At 39.0% G+C, this 23,420-nt stretch overlaps 1 protein-coding gene across 2 annotated transcripts in view; it reads right to left on the minus strand.

Annotated features, from left to right (window-relative positions):
* The window catches only part of PDE4B (phosphodiesterase 4B), a 567,587-nt gene that overhangs the window by 543,606 nt on the left and 561 nt on the right, over positions 1–23,420 (minus strand). The window contains exon 1 of one of the 2 annotated variants that reach the window (XM_046017679.1): positions 23,336–23,356. The exons of the other annotated variant lie outside the window; for it this stretch is intronic. The gene's annotated coding sequence lies outside the window, so the exon portion shown is untranslated. Of the gene's footprint in view, positions 1–23,335; positions 23,357–23,420 lie in introns of those variants that run through there. 2 annotated transcript variants of the gene reach the window in all.

Raw genomic sequence — 23,420 nt, forward strand, 5'->3', positions numbered from 1 at the left:
GGGAAAAAGAGAATAACAACAGAATACTGGAAGCCTTCACCTGGCTATGTATCCCTCCAAACATAAATCAGCCACAACTAAAGAGGTTCTAGCTTACAAGACACATATAGAAACCAGAAACTCAACCTTTTGTATTTTGCCTACATACATTTCCAATGTCTTTCAATGTTATTTATTCACTTTCCTAAAATATGACATTTGCAAGTCTCACCACACCAGGACCTCAAAAATGTCAGAGGTCTTCCACTGCTCTTAAGATAAAGAACATGCTCCTTCCCAACAATCGCACTACTGGGTATTTACCCTAAAGATACAAATGTAGTGATCCGAAGGGGAAACTAGCAGCAATGTCCACAATAGCCAAACTATGGAAAGAACCTAGATGTCCATCAAAAGATGAATGGATAAAGAAGATGTGGTATTTACATACAATGGTACTATGCAGCCATCAAAAGAAATGAAATCTTGCCATTTGCAAGGACATGGATGGAACTAGAGAGAATTATGCTGAGCGAAATCAGTCAATTGACTCTGACTGAAGTCAATCAGAGAAAGACAATTATCATATGATCTCTCTGATATGAGGAATTTGAGAGGCAAAGTGGGGAGTCTGGGGGGTAGGGAAGGAAAAAATGAAACAAGGTGGGATCGGGTGGGAGACAAACCATAAGAGACTCTTAATCTCACAAAACAAACTGAGGGTTGCTGGGGAAGGGGGGTTGGGAGAGGGTGGTGGGGTTATGGACACTGGGGATGGTATGTGTTATGGTGAGTGCTGTGAAGTGTGTAAGCCTGATGATTCACAGACCTGTACCCCTGGGGCAAATAATACATTATATGTTAATTAAAAATAAAAAATATAAATAAATAAATAGAACATGCTCCTTAAACTCCCATTTAAGACACACTCAAAATTCACAGCGTGTCCTCCACTCACCTTGCAAACATGTCCTCCCCTCTCTCTCTACTATGTGGACAATGTTCTCAAGCATTGCCTCACTCTACCGTATGCTGTTTGCCGTCAAACGTTTGTGTTCTTCGACCTGCTTGGTGAACCCTCCCTTTGCTCTCCACTAAGAGCCCAAAGCCCCCACTTATACTTCCCCTATTTATTGCCCCAAGGCAACCCAGTCTATAGGACTACATAAGGATCATACAGTTTGGAGGGCTGCGTTCCCACAGCCCCATGATCAAAGTACCCAAACTGTCCTACCTGCAAAGCATCCAGCCACTTAGGGAAGGCAATGACTACGATCTCTGGGAAGGTGAGAAAGGGTTTAAGACAGAGTTCACTAGACCTTCCAAGACTCCAGGGCAGTAACTACTCACTCCCTGCCAAATACCTTCTCCTAACATCCATCAAAAAGCTTCTCCAGCCTCCCTGCTCACAGCCATCCTACTTGGGCAGCCTATTTCTCTCTTGCAGGAAACCACAGCACATTATAAAATTCTTCAGGGAAAAAAAAAATTAATTAATTAATTAAATTTTTAAAAAATAATAAAGTTCTTCAGGGTCCCAATAATCAAAGAGAACAAATCAAAACCAACAAAGAAATCATTTTCCTCCTCACATCCACGAAAGACCTACAAAATCCAGAATCAGAGGGATATGAGGAAATGATCATTCTGACGAATGGTTGGTAGAAGTTAAAATTGGGTATAACCTTTCTGAAAGGCAATTTGGTGGCAGAAAGTCTTTATAATGTCTATTTTCCCTAACTCAACAAATTACAGACATTTATGTAAAGATGTTTATTAAAGCATTGTTTAAACGCAAAAACTAAAATGGAAGCAATTTAACATTCATGGTTGGAGAAAGGGTTTATTAATAGAATACTATGCAGTCATTCATAAAAATACTAGAAATCTGGGGCGCCTGGGTGGCTCAGTGGGTTAAAGCCTCTGCCTTCGGCTCAGGGCATGGTCCCAGGGTCTTGGGATTGAGCCCTGCTTCCGGCTCTCTGCTCAGCGGGGAGCCTCCTTCCCCCCCCCCACCCCGCCCCGCCACTCTCTCTCTCTGCCTCTCTGCCAACTTGTGATCTCTGTCAAATACATAGATAAAATCTTTAAAAAAAATTAGAAATCTATACTTTTCACTCATAGAATAGCACTTACACTGTGAATGTGAATCTATACAGAGGGACAAATGGGAAAATATTTTCCCCTACTTTTAGGCATGGGTTGCTGATGCACCTGCAAAAGATTGCCTGAATATAAACGTGGTACTTCTGTGTTTTGACCACCTCCAGGTTCCGGTGAGTCTTCTGGCACATGTGCTACTATTAAAGGTAAAAGATCCCAGGGATTCTTACCATTCTGTCTTGAGAAAATTTAAGTTCTTCCTTACTTTACAAATAGGGACACAGTAGAAGAGTCAGAGACTGTATCTCTTTATCTATACTAATAGAAATTGTAAAACAATATGTTAAGATGTGAAAACTGGATTTAAAAAGATGAGAAACTTTTACAGAGTTCACTCAGATGGCTCAACATATAACTATCATGCACATTTTCCACAGCATTATAGATGAAATCCGATGCATGTTACAATTGATAGTATCCTACCATTGTTCTCAGTGAGGCAGTGGTTATCATGACCAGCACATTCATGAAAACTTGCAGAATGAGTATTAGTTTCGTTGGAAGAAAACTCAAGAAATAATAATGAACACTCCTAACATCTAGAAATCCTATGTGTGTGAGGAAGGGATAGGAGCAGTGGAGAATCAAGGATTTTTAACATTCCTGGAGCAGGAATCACAAAGCAGGCTCACTTGATATGATCGCTCAGCATCTTTTCAGGGCCAGCACTATTGGATTCAGAAGACGGGGCACATGGGTGGTTCAGCTGGTTAAGCGTCCATTGGCTCTTTGTTTTGGCTCAGGTCATGATGTCATGGGTAATGACCTCATGGATCACGAGTTCAAGGTCCCTGTCCAGCTCCACAATCAGTGGGGAATCTACTTGAAGATTCCCTCCCTCTGCTCGTTCCCCCACTCATGCTCACTCTCTCTCCCTCTTCCTCTCTCCCTCCAAAATAAAAAAATAAATCTTTTAAAAAAGGGATTCAGAAGAGAGAAATTCTAAATATGAGTAAGTTTTCAAAATAACTTATTCAATTTATTATTTTCTTTTTTGTGCATTCACAGAAATACATGATATAGTTTAATTAAATCTAAACATACTCTTTCCATCAGAATAAAATCAATATTCTAAGAGATAATAAAACATTTTTCATAATTTTATTATAAGTATATTTTTCTCAGTGATTCATAAAATAATGGTATATCTTACAATGGAAAGCAAAGTAGATTAGATGAAATATGATAACTGAAGTTCCAGAAAGAGAAAACCAAGTGAAAGGATTCACAATATTTCATCCAAAACTCTTTGATCCTGGCTCTATAATTTTATTCATATAAGCAAGTGTCAACAGAATGTTTTTTACATAACCATGTCATGGCTGTCCCCAAGGCAACAGCTATTATAAGATAATATCAATTTAATATGCATCCTGGTTTGAAATGTTAAATTATTGTGGGAGATTGACTTTTTATAAAAAATTTTTATTCAAATGCAATCAACACAGAGTGTTATATTAGTTTCAGGTATACAATGTAATGGTTCAACAATTCTATACATTACTCAGTGCACAAAATAAGTGCACTCTTATTCCCATTCACCTATTTCACCCATCTCCCCACCTACCTCTTCTCTGGTAACCACCACTTTGTTCTCTGTACTTAAGGGTCTGTTTTTTGATTTGTCTTTTTTTTTCTTTGTTCATTTGTTTTGTTTCTTAAATTCCCCATATAAGTGAAATCATATGGCATTCATCTTTCTCTGGCTGACTTATTTCACTTAGCATTATACCCTCTAGAACCATCCATGTTTTTGCACATGGCAAGACCTCGTTCATTTTTATGGATGAATAATATTCTATTGTAGAAGATGTATTCCACATCTTCTTTATCCATTCATCTATGGATGGACACTTGGGATGCTTCCACATCTTGGCTATTGTTAATAATGCTGCAGTAAACATAGGGGTGCATATATAATTCTTATTTAGTGTTTTTTCATATTCTTTGGGTAAATACCCAGTAGTAGAATTACTAGGTCATATGGTAATTCTATTTTCAATTTTTTGAGGAAACTCCATACTGTTTTCCATAGTGGTTGTGCCAATCTACATTCCCACCAATAGTGTTCCAGGGTTCATTTTTCCCCACATCCTCACCAACACTTGTTATTTCTTGTGGTTTTGATTTTAGCCATTCTGAGAAGTATGAAGTGATATCTCATTGTGATTTTAATTTGTATTTCCCTGATGATTAGTGGTGTTGAGCATCTTTTCATGTGTCTGTTGGCCATCTGTGTGTCTTCTTTGGAAAAATGTCTATTCAGGTCCTCTCCCCACTTTTAATTGGATTATTTGGGGGTTGTCTGATGTTGAGTTGCATAAGTTCTTTATATATTTTGAACAGTAACCCCTTATCAGATATTTCATTTGTGAATATCTTCTCCCATTCAGTAGGGTGCCTTTTTGTTTTGCTGATAATTTTCTTTGCTGTGCAAAAGCTTTTTATTTTGGCACAGTTCCAACAGTTTGATTGGAAATTGACTTTAAAACTGAAAAAATTCATCATAGAAGAATAATTCCTAGAACTGAAGGACGAGTGTCCAGAAAGAAAAGACCCATTGAGTTCCTACACACAATTAATTAGAGATAACCTACACCACAACACATCATCTTAGAATTTCAAAATTCCAAGTGTAATAAGATGTTGCTAAAAGCTTCAGATTAGGCAGGGGGAAAAGCACATCTGAAGGATCAAGATCAGGATAGCAGCAGACTTCTCAATAGCTAACACTACAGCAAGACAATGAAACATGCCATTAAAATGCTGAGAGCTAATGACGTCCAACAAGAATTGTACATCCAGGAAAATTATCCACCAGGTGTAAAACAAAATAAATATTCTCAGGTATAAAACATCTCAAAATTTTTAATTTCAACACACTCTTTCTTAGGAAGATACTGGAGGACATGCTCCACCCATCAAAACAAGAGACTAAATCAAGAAAGGGCAAAAGCTATAGAGATCAGGAAACAAGGGATCCAACATAGGAAGCGGTTAAAAATTTAAAAATTTAAAAAATCTGCAGAATGGTTGTACTGCAGACACAATTAGCTGCCCGCCAAAGCTCATTTCTCTTCTCTGGACACTCAGCAAAGACATTATCTCCGTCTCTCCTGCAGCTTGGTATGGCCACAAGACTGTGTTCTCAACAAAGATACGTAGGTGGGAGGGGTGTCAGCCATGCCCAGCACCACCTCCATGCTCTTACTGAAAGCAGTGGACAACTTTGGAGCTCATCTACTGAAAACAGTACTGCCTCTAACCAGGGTCCGTGAGTGACTTCAGGAAGCAGAGCAGTACCCCACCCCACCCCCCTGGAATAATTGAGTCACCCTCCCAGCTCACCTGAAACAGTTCAGTAGAGTGACCTGAAAGAGAAATAGATTTCTGCGGTGTTTGAAAGATTATAGATGTAAGGGCTACTTGTTATCTCAGCCCACAGTGACCCTGGTTTGCATGGGAAAGGATGATTCCAACATGACAACAGTGAGCAAATGTATGCACAGCTTGAGAATGCATGTGGCTAGTAAAAAGATGAAATGTATAGACTGTCTGATTAAACTAAATATACTGAGAATGTATTTACAGTTGAGATGCAGCGTTTGTGGATGAAATAGGAAGAGGGGCTTTAAAAGCTCTGAAAAATAAAATAATTAAAACAGCTAGGACATAAGAAGGAAATAAAAATACTTACAAGGAAATGGAATCATAGTATACCAAAGGATTCAACTGTGAGGGATAGTTCCAGTCTTAGCACTTTGAAAATTAAATTGAGGAAGCAAAGTAGGTGAGCATGTGTGTGTGCGCGCGTGTGTGTGTGTGCACGCGCGCATATATGTGTTAGAATCCATAGCAGGAAACAGGTAAAGAAGAAAACTAAAAAGGAAGAGTTAGCAGCCTACGCATCTTGTTTGCACAATATGGAGGTGAACATGAAGGAACCGTAAACTCTTTGAAAGAAATGCCTCTAGACGAACCATAAGAGACTATGGACTCTGAAAAACAACCTGAGGGTTTTGAAGGGTCAGGGGTGGGAGGTTGGGGGAACAGGTGGTGGGTAATGGGGAGGGCACGTTTTGCATGGAGCACTGGGTGTTGTGCAAAAAGAATGAATACTGTTACGCTGAAAAAATAAATAAAATGGAAAAAAAATAAATAAATAAATAAATAAAGAAATGCCTCTAGAAAGTAGGAATCTGAGATGAAGAAGGAGGCAACAGAGGACTGCTGCTCTTAGATGACAAATCAAACTGTAAATCTGCAGTCTGATAAATTTGCAAACATTTGTTGCTTTCTTGAATGAACATGAATATCAGATTTGTTCACTTTTGGCTGAATTGTAACTTCTCAGAATGATAACACTAGTTATCTCACATTTAGTTGGAAGCTCTAATTGGCTGCCTTATATGCTTCTGGTTACTTTAAAAAGATATAATTATATAGTTTGGTGGACAAAATATTTCAAAATAAAGGATCCAGAAGGAAGAAAATATAAATGGCTGTGAAACTATGACTTGGTCCAATCCTCTCATTTTCCAGATGAGGAAACTGCAAGCCTTCTGGGAAACTGCCATCTTCTTCAACCAAAGTAAACACCAAGCTTTCAAGGTGTGCAGTGGAGGAAGAGTCTCCATTTTGAAAATGGCGGCTGGACATCTAGCAGTATTTGGCAGCCACAGCTCCCCAGTCCCCACCATAATCTCCAAAATGTCTCTCGGGAATTTCCTACTCACCAGTGATTAGTCCTATTGCTACCACCACACTGGTTTGGGCTAGAGGGAGGGAAGTCTTCCCCCTACAACTCTTGCTGAAATTTGACCCTCTTCTTTGTTTTCAAAAGACAGCTAAAACTATTAAACAAGACTTCCCAAAGACTTGAGGAAAGAGAGAGAGAAATCTGGGTAATCAGATTTACACGCTGTCCTTACCTGGCCAACGTAGTTCCATCTTAGCTACTATCTCCTTAGCATAAACCACCAATGAGCTCACACCTAAGCATTATCTTCAACAAGTCACCCAAGAGAAGAAGGTACAGAGAGAAGCAAAGCTTCCCTCCTTGCGCTCACTTCCAGCTTTCATGGGCCAGTTTCCTGGCTGATGACCCATCACCGTAAGACTGACTCGAAGGACGAGCAGGACTCTGCCCACAGAGATGTGACGTGCCCTATTGTCTCAACTGGTCAGCTAAGCCCCTTAAGTCTAGAATGCACAAAGAGGAGAAAGAGATAGATGGCTTCAAGGAGGTTGCTCTGCATAAAGAAACTGAATAACTTTCCCAGTCACATGGATAAATTAGTGGCAAACCTGAGACAGGAACCTTGCCCCCTGGCTCAAAGTCAAAGGCTCTTAACACCATATAATGTGATTCACTTTATTGGTGACTAGCAAATAGAAGGCACGGCAGTGATGTTAGAAATAAGAAACAGCTGCCTGTCCCAAATTATCTTTCAAGGAATATCCTCCTGGGACCAAGAGGATAACAAAAACTTTTACTGAAGCTACTACAAAAATCTCTTTGGAAGATTTTTTTTTTCCTTTGAATCTTTCCTTTGAAAGATTTTGAAGATTTCTATGAGTCGAGCAGAACCTCATTATTTTCAAGATGTAGCCACTGGAAGTTCAATTCTAAGTTTTAATCAGAGTTCACATTTTAATCAGAGCTTTCCCATTTCCCTAACCACTTAAGAGACCCAAAGGACTTTTTAGATTTGTGTAAAATCTATTACTACATTGCAGTACTCAACAAATCACCTCTCTTTGAAATTCTTTCTATATATTCTCTTCCCCCTCACATTGAGGTCTACCTTTGATATTTTGATGCAAGAATGGAAGAATGTTTTGCTATCTTGCTCTCCTTTGGGAAAAACTGACATTGAGGATCATGCTAAAAATGCCTAGTGCGGATATTCTCTTTTGGAAATGCTCACCCATCATCTTATTTACACATTAATAATACTATTTATAGAATTTATATAACACCTTTCAGAACAAAAAAAAATGCACTTCACATCCATTATTTCATTTACCTTTGTACCATCCTTCTGAAGTGTGGTGAGAACAGTTGCCTCACCCTATTTTAATGGAAAAAAATTAACAGAGAAGATCCATTATCCTTCTTGATGTGGATAAACAGCTTCTAAGTAGAGTGCCTACATCAATTGGAGAATAAACCTTCAATTACAGGATATTTCTGTCAATATCCTGAATGAGAACAGCAAAGCAGAAATGCTGGAATTCAGCCAATTTTATTCTTTTTAAAATAAATATCTGCTCTTGGGTATTTTTCATATATGCCATTAAAATTTTTAGGACAAAAAAATAGCCAAAATATGTAAATGTAAATTAAAACAAAAAATAAACCATAGTTTTTCATGAATGGCTGAACAGTATGTAATATTGTCACTGTCATGATTTCTTAGAATTTCACACACATCATTATTTAAAAAATGACTTTTTGCCCATGATTAGTTTAATACCAATGACCATCAAGATATACTTTGAGTTTTATATACCAGTCAGCTATCTTGACACAAAGTGGCAACTGATACAAAAATTTGAAATGACTATAACTTAACAGGTATTTAAGGCAATAATAATTAATAACTGTCTTTAAACTGTTAAAATTTAAGAGATCTCCAGAGTATGCATTTATGATATGACACTACAAATAGGATTTTTTTTAGATTATTTATTTATTTATTTGACACAGAGAGATCACAGGTAGGCAGAGAGGCAGGCAGAGAGAGAGGGGGAAGCAGGCTCCCTGCTGAGCAGAGAACCCCATTCAGGCTCGATCCCAGGACCCTGAGACCATGACCCTGAGACTTGACCCAAGCTGAAGGCAGAGGCTTAATCCATTGAGCCACCCAGGTGCCCTACAAATAGGATTTTTAAAGCTGGGAAATATTCTTCATACAATGACAGTGATGGTTGGCTACCTAATATCTATTCTCCCCTTCTTTCTTAATAGGACAGAATCCTGATGTTTGGAGAAGTAACATTTTCCCTTATTTTTTTTAATAAGATTAAGTGTACTTTTATTCTTAACACATGGAACATAAAAAGATTTTATACTGAATACATGATATTCGTTTAGCAAGAGGAAAAGGAGGAATTTACATGAAGATTTTTTTCTTCTTTTTTAATTATATTGTTTTGAAATACAATTGTGGATTTTTGACACTGAAAAATCTTTGAATCTTGTTCTTTTTCATTGTGTTTTCTTTCTTTTTTATCTATACTGGTAACTATTTTCTAAATCAATCCATATACAACTATTTCCATACCTTGATACATGAAGCAAACTGTGACCTCCCAAAATAGAGCATGGTTTTATACATACAGAAATGTGTACATCACCCTCCTTTTTTGGTCTTTATTTTTATTGTTTGTATTTTTTTCTTTTTTTATGAAAAAAGAAAAAAAAACCCTCTATTTCTTAGACTTCCCTATAGTTAGGGAGACCCATTGACATAGTTCTGGTCAATAAGATATTGGTAGAAGTCACCAGATGCATCTTCCTGAGAGCTTTCACTTTCCTTATAAAAAAGAGCTGATGGCTGGTTTGTGCATGGCCTTTTGTCCAGCCCCTTCTTCTGCCTGCAGTCCAGCTGCCATTCCTCGATGTTCACTAACTGTCTTTCCACCAAGAAAATGAGAACCACGCACCAATGACAATAGAGTCAAAAGCAAGAAGGAGCCTAAATCCTTGATAAAGCCCTTGTGCAGTGGCCCCAGCCTTAGGCTGTCTCCTTCCAGATATCGCATGTAAAACAAACAACCACACACACAAACCCCTCCTTACTTACAGTATTGCATGGCAAATTTTCAGTTACTCTCGAATGGATGCACGTCCAACTGAAAAAATCAACACAAATACATCCTAATTGAATTCTTTTTCTCTCGTTATATGACTTATATGCAAAAAATTAATTCCCTGCCTTTAAACCAAATGGAGAGTGTGCAAATACTATGTCACACACACAAAAATTATCTCCCATCTTCTATATCCACGTACTGTTAAATGGCCATCCTTCTTTAATCTATAAAGTCCTTCTTTTGAAGTATTTCAGTCATATGAAAGTGTGAGGTCAGAAGGAATCTGCTGGAAACAAACTTAGACTAAACAGTAAAGTGGGCAACCCACTCCACTATACATTTTTGTCTATAAATCAAATGAAGAAAACATTTTTTCAAGGCTCATTGGTATTCTTCAGCTCTATCCCCATCTTACCAAAGATTACAGTAAAGTGGGAGGTGTGACTCCCAGAAATAGTTTTCCTCATATAAATTTCACCCATTGAGTGAAATTTGAAATATCCTTTAAGCAATATAAAACAGAGACAGTTTTCTGCTATTCTTCATGCTATGAACAATAAAATAAAAATGTTACAAATTATCCAAAATTTTCACACCCAAGCTTCCTCAGAATGAGAATATTTGTACAAAATAGCCCAAATTTTGTACCCAACATCAATAATTACAAAAGTCTATAAGCACTAATTTTATCCTTCAAAAATGCAAATGTGAAGTCATAATAATTACCTTATATATTCCGTTGGGAATGTGTTTGGCTCGGAGTAACAGAAAACCTAATAAATACTGGAAGAAACAGGGTTTTATTTTTTTCTCATGGAATAATAAGGCTGGAGGTAAGCAGTACAGGGCTGATAGATTTACTCTAAGATCATCAAGGATCCAAGCTACATCTATTTTTCTGCTTCATCATCCTAAGTGTCTGGTTTTATTTCTCATGCTTGAAAGATGGTGCTCACCTTAAAACAGGGCATCCATGCTCTAACGAGAAAGAAGGGATAAGGATCGAGGGTAAATACCTTCTCTTTAAGAAGCTTTCCCTTTTGTTAGAGAAGGAAAGCATTCCCCAGGAATCTCTATCTAATCTTTGGGCCACTCTTAGTTTCAAGGGAGACTGAAAAGCTGAATGATTTGCCTTCCAACTTGTATAGCACAGGAAGAATAAAGAGAAAAGGGGAAAAGGATGATGAATGAACAACCTACAGTATCATTGCACCTCCAGACGCCAAAAACATTGGTGTCATCACCACGGCCACGGGCACCATCAGCACTAAAGTGCTTATTCCCCAAATTGTGCTGTATTCCCCAAATTGTGCTCCCACATAGTTAGGAAGTCCTAACCCAAACATGACCTCCCTGACTAATGCAGATTTCTGACCATGTCAAGGTTTTATAATAATTTCAAACTTAAAAATTAGTTCCCTGGAGAACTTTCTTATGACTAATCCTTAATTACAGGGATCTATCAAAAAATTCCCCTAATGTGTCAAATAACAACTACTAAAATTTCACTAAATCATAATGCTGGAAAGATTACCATACTTCAGCATCTTCATTTATACCTTAAGGCTGACACAGGGGATGTCACTTACCCACTTAATGGCACAACAAAAACGACCTTTAAGTCTTGTGATTCCCAGCACCCAATTATTCAATTACGAAAGAGTAACCCTGAAAACAAAAGTCCTTTCAATATTTTAAAATAAATAAAAGCACTAAAAAATAAAAACTGTTATTGTATTATTTCTTTGTGTACAACCTTCCTGGCTTTCTGCACTGAGGCTTTTCACTCTAGTATACAGCAGGGCACTTCAAATCATTTCTGAGTCTTATTTCCCTTCCCGGGCCCCGTACAAGTCACAGAGAAGTATATAGGAGCTTCCTTTAAGTAGACACAAAAACAGGCTCCTTAAAAGTAATTTAAGGTCAACAGTTTCGCAAATGCTAGCCTCACTCACTCGCTGAATGCAGAGATGTTTATCATTCTACGCTCTCAAATTTTTTTGATCCATTCTGTAAGAAAAACATGAATGTGGTTTTCTTCTCCCCCTCAAGCAGTACCCAGTAAATACATCAAATGGCACTAAGTGCTTTCTTCTTTGAACCCCTAACATCTCATGTGGGTGAAATTTGGTTTAAATGACTACCAGAACAGCCTTCCTAGAGCAAAGGAGAATTATCTCCAAAGGGCAACGTTTCTCCACACAGTAAGAGGGTGACAGCAGACGGGAGCAGATGAAGGATCTTTCCAAGGAACCTTGAGGTGTGTGTATGTGTGCGTAGGAGGAGAAAGCAAGTGCTGTGGGTTCAGTTGCCTGTTTGTATTTCCCACAGTCTGCTTTAACACCTGCTGGTCCTGTTATGTCCTTCTCACCTACCGGCTCTCTAGAACTCGCAGAAAAACAAATTCCCCCAGCACACCAGTGCGCTGTACCCAGGACAACTGCCAGGATCCACGAGCATTATCCTTTTGTCTTTTCCCCAGCAAAGACCATCCACAGATATCAGATGGTACAAGACAAAAAAAAAAAAAAAAAACAGTATCTAGTGGTCTTACTTAGGAGTTCACAAACCCTCAATACCGCATGCAAATTTTTGAGTTTGTGTTCAATTTTCTGGATAGTCGGTCCATATGATTATCAGATTTTCAAACATGCCTATTTTTTTAAAGAGTACCATGACGCCATCCCAACTTATTTCATATTTTTTCTCCTCATTAGAAAAATGAATGAGAAATTGTGCTTCAGTATATAATTTTACTTTTCTCCTTTTCACAATTAAGTATCTACATGAGGGGTGAGGTGCCTGGGTGGCTCAGTCTTAAGCGTCTGCCTTTGGCTCAGGTCCTGATCCCAGGGTCCTGGGATCAAGCCCTGTGTCAGACCCTTGCTCAGCAGAAAGCCTGCTTCTCCCCCTCCCACTCCCCCTGCTTGGGTTCCCTCTCTCGCTATCTCTTTCTCTCTCAAATAAAGCATAAATTTTTTTAAAAAGAAAAGAAAACAAAATTGGGAAATATTATGAATTCATAATAAATAAGCCCTGCCATTATAGAACTGAAGGAACTTCAGTTCCCTTATTTGCAAGGTATCGGGTTTCCTTAAATACAAAACAATACAGCTGAAATAGGTTATCTCTAAATTCACTTTCAGTTCTGAAAATGCCAGTATTCTATGAGTCAGCACTGTGGTGTAAACCAGGACAGCCAAAGACAGATTCCTGGTATCTTTTCCTTAATCCACTCTAAATATCACCAAGTTGCTTGTGCAAATAATGTGATTTGTTTTCTCCATGGTTTAAAGTATCCATCTGATAAAGGATTTTTTTTTTTTTTTTAGTATTTCCCAGAGACAGCAAATGAAAAAAGGTACTCATATTTTTCAAATACGATAAAACAACTTGGAGAAAAAATGTTCAATAGAGACTATATCACGTACATAGATTTTCGTCTTAGGTCCCACTGACAACACTGACTTAACATTTAATTATCCAATTACAGTTAATATTAATTAACCTAATTTGAATTTAACTTAAGTAAATTTAAGGGGAGGCTTAGTCTATGTCTCCCTCACAGACGCATTATAGGAAAACACAGTCAAATGAGTATTTTCAACTATATCAGTGGATAACGTGGCTAATGAGTCAACCTGGTATTGTTAAAAGACATATACTTGTGGTCCACACAAGATGGCAGATACTCACCTCTCCCAGCCTCTCTCCACTTAGCACAACTAGAAACATTGGAAATAATACAGGAGGCAATCAAAGGAGGACTCCAAACACTGAAAAGAGGAGGTGGGCCGGTTAGTCACCCCAGATCAGAGGGACAACAGAGCAGTGGGATGCCTTAGGACTCCTGATCCCACCGGTGGTTACCCAGGCCCAGAGTCTCCCAACTGCAACTTGGCAGCGGTTAATGTAGGTGGATTTATTCCTCCCCTGCATCTAACTGGGGGTCCAGCCAACAACAGCAGATGGCCTCACAGCACTGGCAGGGGGAATCCCACCACAACAAGCTCTGGGCTATGGAGAGCTTTTTATCCCTGCAGGCCAAAAAAAATCCCTTCCCGTACTCAGACACACCAGCAGGCGCGGCCTGGGGAGGCTCCTTCCACGCCGCTCCAGTGGGATCAGCAGGGTTCAGTGGGAGCCCAGAAGCCCCTGACAAACCAAACAGACTAAAAGAGCCAGCAAAGTCCCTGGAAATCAAATTGTCACTGAAACCACAGCCCACAAATATAATCCAGGACCTCTGTGCTAAACCTAAACAGGGTGACTGCTAAAACGCAAGATGCAAACAAGACAAGCCTAACATGCCAGCCGGCATGTCCAGGATATATCGGGATATATCACAGAATATGTCAGGCTATATCACAATGTGAATGAGAAAAGTCAATCAACTGACACCAATGCTAAAATGAATCAGATATTATAGATATCTGGTAAGAATTTTAAACCATCCATTATAAAAAGGATTCAACAAGCAAATTCAGATTCTCTGGAAATAAATGAAAAAAATATATAGAAAATCTCAGGGGCACCTGGGTGGCTCAGTGGGTTAAAGCCTCTGCCTTCAGCTCAGGTCATGATCTCAGGGTTCTGGGATCGAGCCCTGCATCAGGCTCCTTGCTCAGCAGAGAGCCTGCTCCCTCTCTCTCTCTGCCTGCCTCTCTGCCTACTTGTGATCTCTATCTGTCAAATAAATAAATAAAATCTTAAAAAAAAAAGAAAGAAAATCTCAACAATGATGTATAAGTTCTTTAAAAAAAATAGCAATGGCAATTACAGAATAAAAAATAAAACACTCAATGGCTGTTATAGTAGAGGTGACAGAGGATAGAATCAGTGAACTTGAGAATAGCACAATAGAATTTATCAAATCTGAAGAACAGAAAGAAAGTAAACAAACAAAAAAACATATATAGAACCTCTGAGTCCTATGGGACAATAAGAAAAAAGTCAGCCTTCACATCATTAGAGAACCAGAAGGAGAGACTCCTGAGTGACTCAGTCGCCACTCAGATGCCAAGGCTCTGCCCTGGACTCAGGTCATGATCCCAGGGTCCTGGGATAAAGTCCCACATCAGGTTCCTTGCTCAGCGGGGAGCCTGCTTCTCCTCTGCTTGTCTCTCAATCAATCTCTCTCTCTCTCTCTGACAAATAAATAAATAAAATTCTGGGGGAAAAAAGGAAAATCAGAAGGAAATGAAAAAGACAGTAGAGCTGAAAGGGCATTTGAAAAAAAAATGCCAGAAAACTTCCCAAATTTGGTGAAAAGACAAAAGCATATTGATTTAAGAAGCTAATCAAACCCCAAAGAAAACAAACCCAAAGAAATCCATGCCAAGACACATCATTACTAAACTTCTAAAAACTAAAGATTAAAGAAAAAAATCATAAAACCAACCCGAGAGAGGGAAAGAGCTCATTGCCTTTAGTGGGACATCAATTCAAATGACAATGATTTTCTCATCAGATACCATAGAAACCTGAAGGAAGGGCACATTTTCCAAGTGCTAAAAGAAAAGAACTGTCAACCACAAATTCCTTCCCAGTATCGGTTGCCTAAATCACTTCATATTCAATGATTGAAACAAACAAACAAAAATAGTGTCTTATATTCAAAACAGCATATAAAATGAATATAAAGAGACATAAATATATATAATAAGAACCAACACGACCACTGAGAAAACTCTACAAAGAGATACACTCTAAAACACTATAAATGAATCAAAATAGAATCCTATAAAACATTCAAGTAACTCAGAGGTAGGCAAGAAAAGAGAAATAAAGGAAGAAGAACAAACAGAAACAGTAAAATGCAGACAAACTCTAACGTAAACACAGAAAACCGAATCACTCTTACATTGCTGGTAGGAATGTAAAACGGTACACCCGCTCTGGAAAATACTTTGGCAATTTCTTATCCAACTACACATGACATTATCATAGGACTCAACCATCATACCCTTGGGCATTTATCCCAGAGAAATGAAAACTCACATTCACACGAAACCCATACACAAATGTGCAGAGCAACCTTAGTCACAACAGCCCCAAACTGGAAAGAGTGCAAATGTCCTTCCACGAATGAAGGGAATACTGTGCAGCAATAAAAAGGAACAATGACTGATAACACACAACTTGGATGAATCTCTGGGGAATTACACTGCGTGAGAAGAGAAACAATCTTTAAGGCGATATTATCTATGATTCCATGTATTTTTTATTATCATTTTTGAAATGACGAAATTATAGAGACGGAGAACAGATGAGTGGTGGTTAGGGGTTAGAAATGGGGCCAGGGAGTGAGAGGGCGGCAGCGGTAGTTCTTAAGGGGACAGCATAAGAGATCCTTGTGGTGACAGGAAAGTTCTGCACCCTGACTGTGGTCATATAGGAACCTACCCATGAGATAAATCTGCAGGGAACTAAATGAAACAAGATGGGATCAGGAGGGAGACAAATCATAAGAGACTCTTAATCTCAGGAAACAAACTGAGGGCTGCTGGGGGGGTAGGGGGTTTAGGGAGAGGATGGCTGGGTTATGGACACTGGGGAGGGTATGTGCTATTGTGAGTGCTGTGAATTGTGTAAGACTGATGGTTCACAGACTTGTACCCCTGAGGCAAATAATACATTATATGTTAATAAAAATAATAATAATTTAAAAATCTTTAAAAAAATAAGAAGATACTGAATTCCAAGTTCCTAAGGGCAAGGATCATGTTCTTTGAGACTCCCAAATGTGCAAAAGCACATTTGCCTTGAAACTGAAGTTATAATTATTTGTTGGGTAAATCAATAAATAATATTGATAAACTTTGGGCACCTGGGTGGCTCAGTCATCAAGCATCTGCCTTCAGCTCAGGTCCTGATCCCAGGGTCCTGGAATTGAGCCCCGCATTCGTCTCTCTGCTCCGCAGGGAGCCTGCTTCCTCCTCTCTCTCTGCCTGCCTCTCTGCCTACTTGTGATCTCTCTCTCTGTCAAATAAATAAATAAAATCTTTAAAAAAAATTTTTTTAACTGTTAATAAACTGTATTTGCATAGAAAAAATTAAACTGCACGAAACTAAACACACACATTCAAAGGAGTGTAACACAGGGGAAATCTGAGTAAGATATATAGATTCTGGGGCGCCTGGGTGGCTCCATGCATTGAGTCTCTGCCTTCAGCTCAGGTCATGATCTCAGGGTCCTGGGATCAACCCCCTTGTTGGGCTCTCTGCTCAGCAGGGAGCCTGCTTCCCCTCTCTCTCTGCCTATCTCTCAGCCTGCTTGGGTTCTCTCTCATTCTGTCAAATAAATAAATAAAATATTTTTTAAAAAAGTTACAGATTCTGTTGATGTCAATGACCTAGTTTTGCAATTATATCACAGTTTTTCAAAATATTACTCTTGGGAAAAATGGAGTGATGGGTACAGAGGATCTCTCTGCATATTTCCTACAACTGCATGTCAATCCATAACCAGCTCAAAATTTTAGAATCAATTTTTAAAATTGGGGTGAAAGTTTTGAGGAAGCACGTTTTTCACATAGTCTCAAAGTTAGAAAGACAAAATGGGAAAGTCAGTAGGTATCCCCCTTTCAGGTGGTCTCACTCAGTAATGGAACAAACAGACATTCCTACTGTGATGTAACAGGAAGTACACGTCACCCAAGTAGGAGTGTTCATGCCAAAAATGGTTAACCTGAACCGCACCAAGTGAGTAAACCACTAGACAAATCCAGACTGCGAGACACTCTGTAAGACATCTTTCTTGGACTCAACACAAATGTTAATGTTACAGGAAAGAAAGAGAGGAAGAGAGAGAGGAAGAGAGAAAAGAAAGGGGGTGGGGGTAAGGAGAGAAAAAGGCTAGTATAACTAAATTTTTCTTTAAATAATGTGAAAAAATGAATAAAAATAAAAATGGGGTGAAAAGATTGTTGGGGGGGGTGACTGAGAAAATGATTAAAAAGAGTCGGTTCTCAAAGTGGATACAGTCACAGATGGAGGTTGTATTCCACTAGCATGGCCGGCGAGTGAATGTGGACCCAACTCCCTCCTACTACAAACACACGGATACTAAGATTTTTTTAAGACCAGGATAATTGAATACATTAAATAAACTTGAAGAGGGAAAAAAAAAAAGATAAACTGCAGCTATCAAAACAGAAAGGAAAAAAATATCAGAATAGCAGGCACGTACATTGGCCCCACAGCTATCCTAAAAGACACAGAGCTTAGACACGGACATTAATGCTGTGAGGGTGGAGATTTCACATGTGTGTAGGGACAAGCCACTTGGTTTGGGGCCTGTGAACGGAAGGTAACTAGAGCCAAGACCTTTGCATAAAGGAGAACTCTGAAGACATTGACCCCTTAGTTAAAGGACTAGAAGCCTGGCTGAGGAAGTAGAAAGAAAATTTGTCTCCTCCTGGGGCTCTAGATAGAAGGGAAAAAATAATTCTTTGGATTAAATCCCTAACCAAACCCCCCCCCCCACACACACACACACAGCTTGAATCTAGATCAATTGCACAGTGCAGGAATCTCACGCCAGGAAATGAATGTAAAAGCTGATCCTCTCCATGCTCACTAGACAACGTGGTGATCATTTTGCAATATATGTAAGTATTGAATCATTAACGTTGTACACCTGAATATACAATGTTACATGTCAATTACACTTCAACAAAAATTTTTTTTAAAAAGCTGACCCCTGACCAGTAAAACTCCTGAGCTATTCCGCAAAGACAAACACAATATCACTCTAAGGGAAACATTCAAAAACAGGAAAAAATAAAACTACTACAGGAAAAAAAAAAAGTAAAAACCTGGCTGAAGACAAGCTCATAATCCCAGTAACAAACCACATGAGGAAAAGATCCATTTATAGTGGATATGTAGCTTTGGAAGAATTAGCAGAAGAATTTCAAGAAAGAGAACGATCTGAGACTGTAACATAGTACAGGTATGACTATTAAAAAGATGGGGCGCCTGGGTGGCTCAGTAGGCAAAGCCTCTGCCTTCCGCTCAAGTCATGGTCTCAGGGTCCTGGGATCAAGCCCCCACTGGGCTCTCTGCTCAGCAGGTAGCCTGCTTCACTCTCTCCTTCTGCCTGCCTCTCTGCCTACTTGTGACCTCTCTGTCATCTAAATAAATAAAGTCTTTTAAAAAAGATAAAATAAGGACAAAATTCATAACAAAATGATAGAAACCCTAAGGGAAAAAAACAAGTAGATATGAAAAGGTATCAATTAGCACTCTAGAAAAGAAACAATAAATCATAGCTTAATGGAACTATAACTTAAATAAAAGATAAGGCATGAGTGAAGAAGAATTGGTTAGCTGGAAAACAGTCCTGAAGAATTATCCCAATGACCCTTAAAAATATTTTCTAACTGGAAAAAAATATATAAATATATATATACACACACACATAGGTAATATACATGAGGAATAAAACAAGAAGGTCTTAACATATATCTAGTAAGAATTACAGAGGAAAGAATAGAGAGAATAGAGGCAAGATAATATATGAGGAGACATGTCACAAATTTGTAATAATTCAAGAAATACAAGGGTTACCTGATTAGATCATGAGAAGACCCAAGAAGAAAAGGTAGAAACAAGCCAACATCTGGGCATACAATAATAAAACTGCAGAACACCAAAGACAAAGAGGAATATTAAAAGCAACCAAGAAACAATCTTATTTGATTATTAACAACAGAGGCTGGAAGACAATATACTCAAAGTGGTAAGAAAAATAATTGTCAATAGAATTCTGCTCCCAGGTAATCTATTATTCAAGTATTAGGCTAAAATACAGTTTCAAACAAACAAAATAGATGAAGAGATCTTTATCATTTGCATATGCTTACCAAAAAAACTACCTCCCTAAGAAGGAATTCGCATCCAGATAGAAGGAAAGAGACGCAAGAAGATCCAGTGAGCACAGAAAACGTGGGTAAGTTTAAATAAACATTGACTATGAAAACAATCCAACAACAACAACAAAATTCATTTACATAAAATGACAGTGCATGTGAAAAATGTGGTGGGACTATTACACCACAAAATATTATGAAATACAGATTATAATCAGAATTATAACTTAATAAGGCCCTTATATTATGCAAGAAGAAAGTAGATTCTTTATATTTTTATTTTTATTAACATATAATGTATTATTTGCCCCAGGGGTGCAGGTCTGTGAATCGTCAGGCTTACACACTTCACAGCAATCACCATATCACATACCCTACCCAATGAAGAAAGTAGATATTTTGATTTATTTCATCTGTTAAGACAAAAATCTGAATGTTAAAACAAAACATGCCTACTGAAGGAACAGAAACGGGATATATAATTTTGAAATCATCAGACAGAAAAGAGACTAAAGAATCTGCAGATCCAATAAAAGGGAAGAATGAGAAAACAAGGAGGAACAGAAGGGCAGCAGTTACGGAAATGCCTTCCAATGAGAAGTGGCACTACATTTTAAAAGATAAAAGATTGTCGGGCTCTCTGCTCCACAGGGAGCCTGCTTCCTCCTCTCTCTCTGCCTGCCTCTCTGCCTACTTGTGGTCTCTCTCTCTGTCAAATAAATAAATAAAATCTTTAAAAAAAATAAATAAAAAAATAAAAGATAAAAGATTAAAACTGGCAAAATGAATGTGCATGGAGATGATGTTATAGGCTGGCCTCTCCAAGGAAGCCCACTCTGAGATGAAGTTGGGTAAGCAATTTTATCAAGGACCGCCTTGCTATCAACATCTGAGAATGAAGAAGGAAGGAGAAAGGGGAAATGTCAAGCTGCAGTGCAAGTCCCGTAGGGAGTTCCAGAGCTAGAATGGTCCTACAGAGTTGTCTGGAGTTGGGCTGAGATGACCAGGTCTTTATACTCCCACATGGATCAGCCACTGGGTGTGAGCTGCCTGGGAAAAAGACATGATCTTGGACAAAGATGCTTTCTACAACTCAAGCAATCCCCTTCAAGGACCTTTGCAGGCTATCTGTTGACAGCACTCTGAAGCTGGAGCAACAAGCTCTTCCTTTAAGAGGGACTCAGCACATCAATGTCTGCCATATTACCATGAGGTGAAGCCAAACAACCAGTGCCCAAAGAAACCCAAATGTCATGTAACCAACTACATACTCACACCTTCTACAAACTCTGTTTCTCAGATTTTTCTGGAAAGCGCAATGGATTTTTATGCCATAATAATGAAAGGTAAATGAAAGGTAAATCCAAATTACTAACTAAATTACTACTAATAATGAAAGGTAAATCCAAATTACTAACTCCTAAATCTTTCTAACTCAAGACTACATCATGTACCTCTTACTCCCTAACCAAAGTCAGCCAAATAAGATACTAAGAGCAACATGAGACTCTTTATTCCTTCATAATTTTAGATCTTCAGTTTATGAACCAAAATGAAAATGTCGTTTCTGTGTCTAATATTTTTATGAAACATGAATCCTTACTTATGTATACCATCATTATTAAATACCTATCTCCAGACAGGGAAAGGACACCAAGATCAGAAAACCATGTATGATTGATTTCTTATTCCTCAAACCGAAACCAATACTATTCATAAGAAATTAGCAGGCTCAAGTATCCTCTAGAGAAATTTAAGATAATTCATCTTTGCAAAATATGTCAAATCAGAAATTAGAGCGGATTGGCTGAGAAAAAAAAACTATGTAAGTAGACAAAATGCAAGACTGTTTAGCTCACAATCATAATGAGGAATATAGAGATGATACATATGCACATAGCCTCAATGTGTCAATCATGCCATCTCAACAATTCTAGTCTATTTAACAATTTTACTTATTTTTTTGTAGTTGGCATGTTGGTTTAAAAAGAAAAAGAACAGAAACAGCCAGCAAATATGTTACTCGCCAAGTCTTGCAAGCATTGATTGGAAGAGTTGGTCAAACCACTGTGATGCTTAAGACACATGTTGGTAGTAAGGGGGTTTCTCTGTTGGGATACCAGAAGGCAAAAGAGGTGTCCTCAGAAGCAAGTGCTGCTGAATTTTCTTTTACCTGAACTGAAATCATTTGCCTTATCTACCTTCTTGTCAATTCAGGTACAGATATATTCCAGACCCCTGCCTATACCTCAGGCCTAGGTAAAAACACTTTGAAGCTCCCTAATTGTTTTTGTTTTTATGAAAATTATAGGCATAACAACAAGCTTTTAGTAAAAGGAAAGAGCAGTACATGGAAAAAAGCAGTACTTTTTCTTTTAATTTAATGTGACTTTTATTCCTACAGTGCAGCCGGAGGTTTTCAAATAGCTGGTAATCTCTGAATTTAAAAGATGGATGCGATTCAAAGAACAGTTATAGCTCATACAGATCTAAGACACAGAATGCATAGATTTACCATTTCTGTTTAACAGCACCATGCCCATGTGATGTAAACATAATGTAAATGCAATATAATTTTAGGTGAGAATCTCAAAGTATTTCTTAAAAATTACCCCAGGCCTGTGTGTATATTATATATGTATATTATACTATACATAATACATTATATGTTGTTTACATACAAATATTTTCATCTTGGTAAAATGAACCACAATGTAATTAAGAGTTATTCCTCTGTGCTCTCTTCTTTATACTTTAAATTTATTGACTACCGGGGGTCTGCATTTTAAGTACTGCACATGGTGGGCTGATCTATGGGAAAAGGGCAGGAAGGAAGCAAAAGAAGGACATGGAAGAGGGAAGAGGAGGGAGAGCAGGAAGGATAAGGAGGATAACCCCCCCCACCCCCACCCCACCCCCACACACACACTTGTAGCTCAGAAATGGCCAGGCCTTGAATACAGCCCAGCACCCCTTCCCAAACATGAGACAGGGCTTCCCAAAAGTTCCTGGCAGAGCCTTCCTTAGGCTATGGTTTAGGTGCGCCGCACTTGGTGCCCCAGACATCGGGACGCACAGGACGATCCTGGGGACGCAGCCCCAGCAAACTCTTGGTACTTCAGGCTCCCCCCACCCCCGGCTCGCCCGCCGCCCGCAGTCAATCACTGGGCAACGCGCGCCAGTCCACCCACTCCTGGGCGAATCCTTCTGCCCTTCTCCATCCTCCTTTAGCTCTCTCTCTACGGCTCAGGGGTTAGCCAGGAGGTTCAAGGGCGGAGGCAGAGGCAGAGAAGGAGGGAGCGAAGAAGAAGGGCCGGTCAGCGGATTTCCTCCAAGAGACACCAACGACGCCCTCAAGGCGACCACCCTTGCGCGGCCCCAAACCCTCTTCGCCCCCCATCGGCCCACAGCACCCCACACTCTCCATTTCAGCTTCGCTGTTTGATGAAGTAAGGGAAGGAAGAAAACAAGCCCGCAGCCTCCGGGGCAGCCCTTACCTCCCGCTGCCCTCGCGGAAGCCGCCCTCCTCCTGTCCGAGCGCCTCTGGTGCACCGCCGCGGCTCCGCCCGCCTCGGCTTGTTC

This window comes from Meles meles, chromosome 1 (assembly GCF_922984935.1).
Source record: "Meles meles chromosome 1, mMelMel3.1 paternal haplotype, whole genome shotgun sequence".
NCBI lineage: Eukaryota > Metazoa > Chordata > Mammalia > Carnivora > Mustelidae > Meles > Meles meles.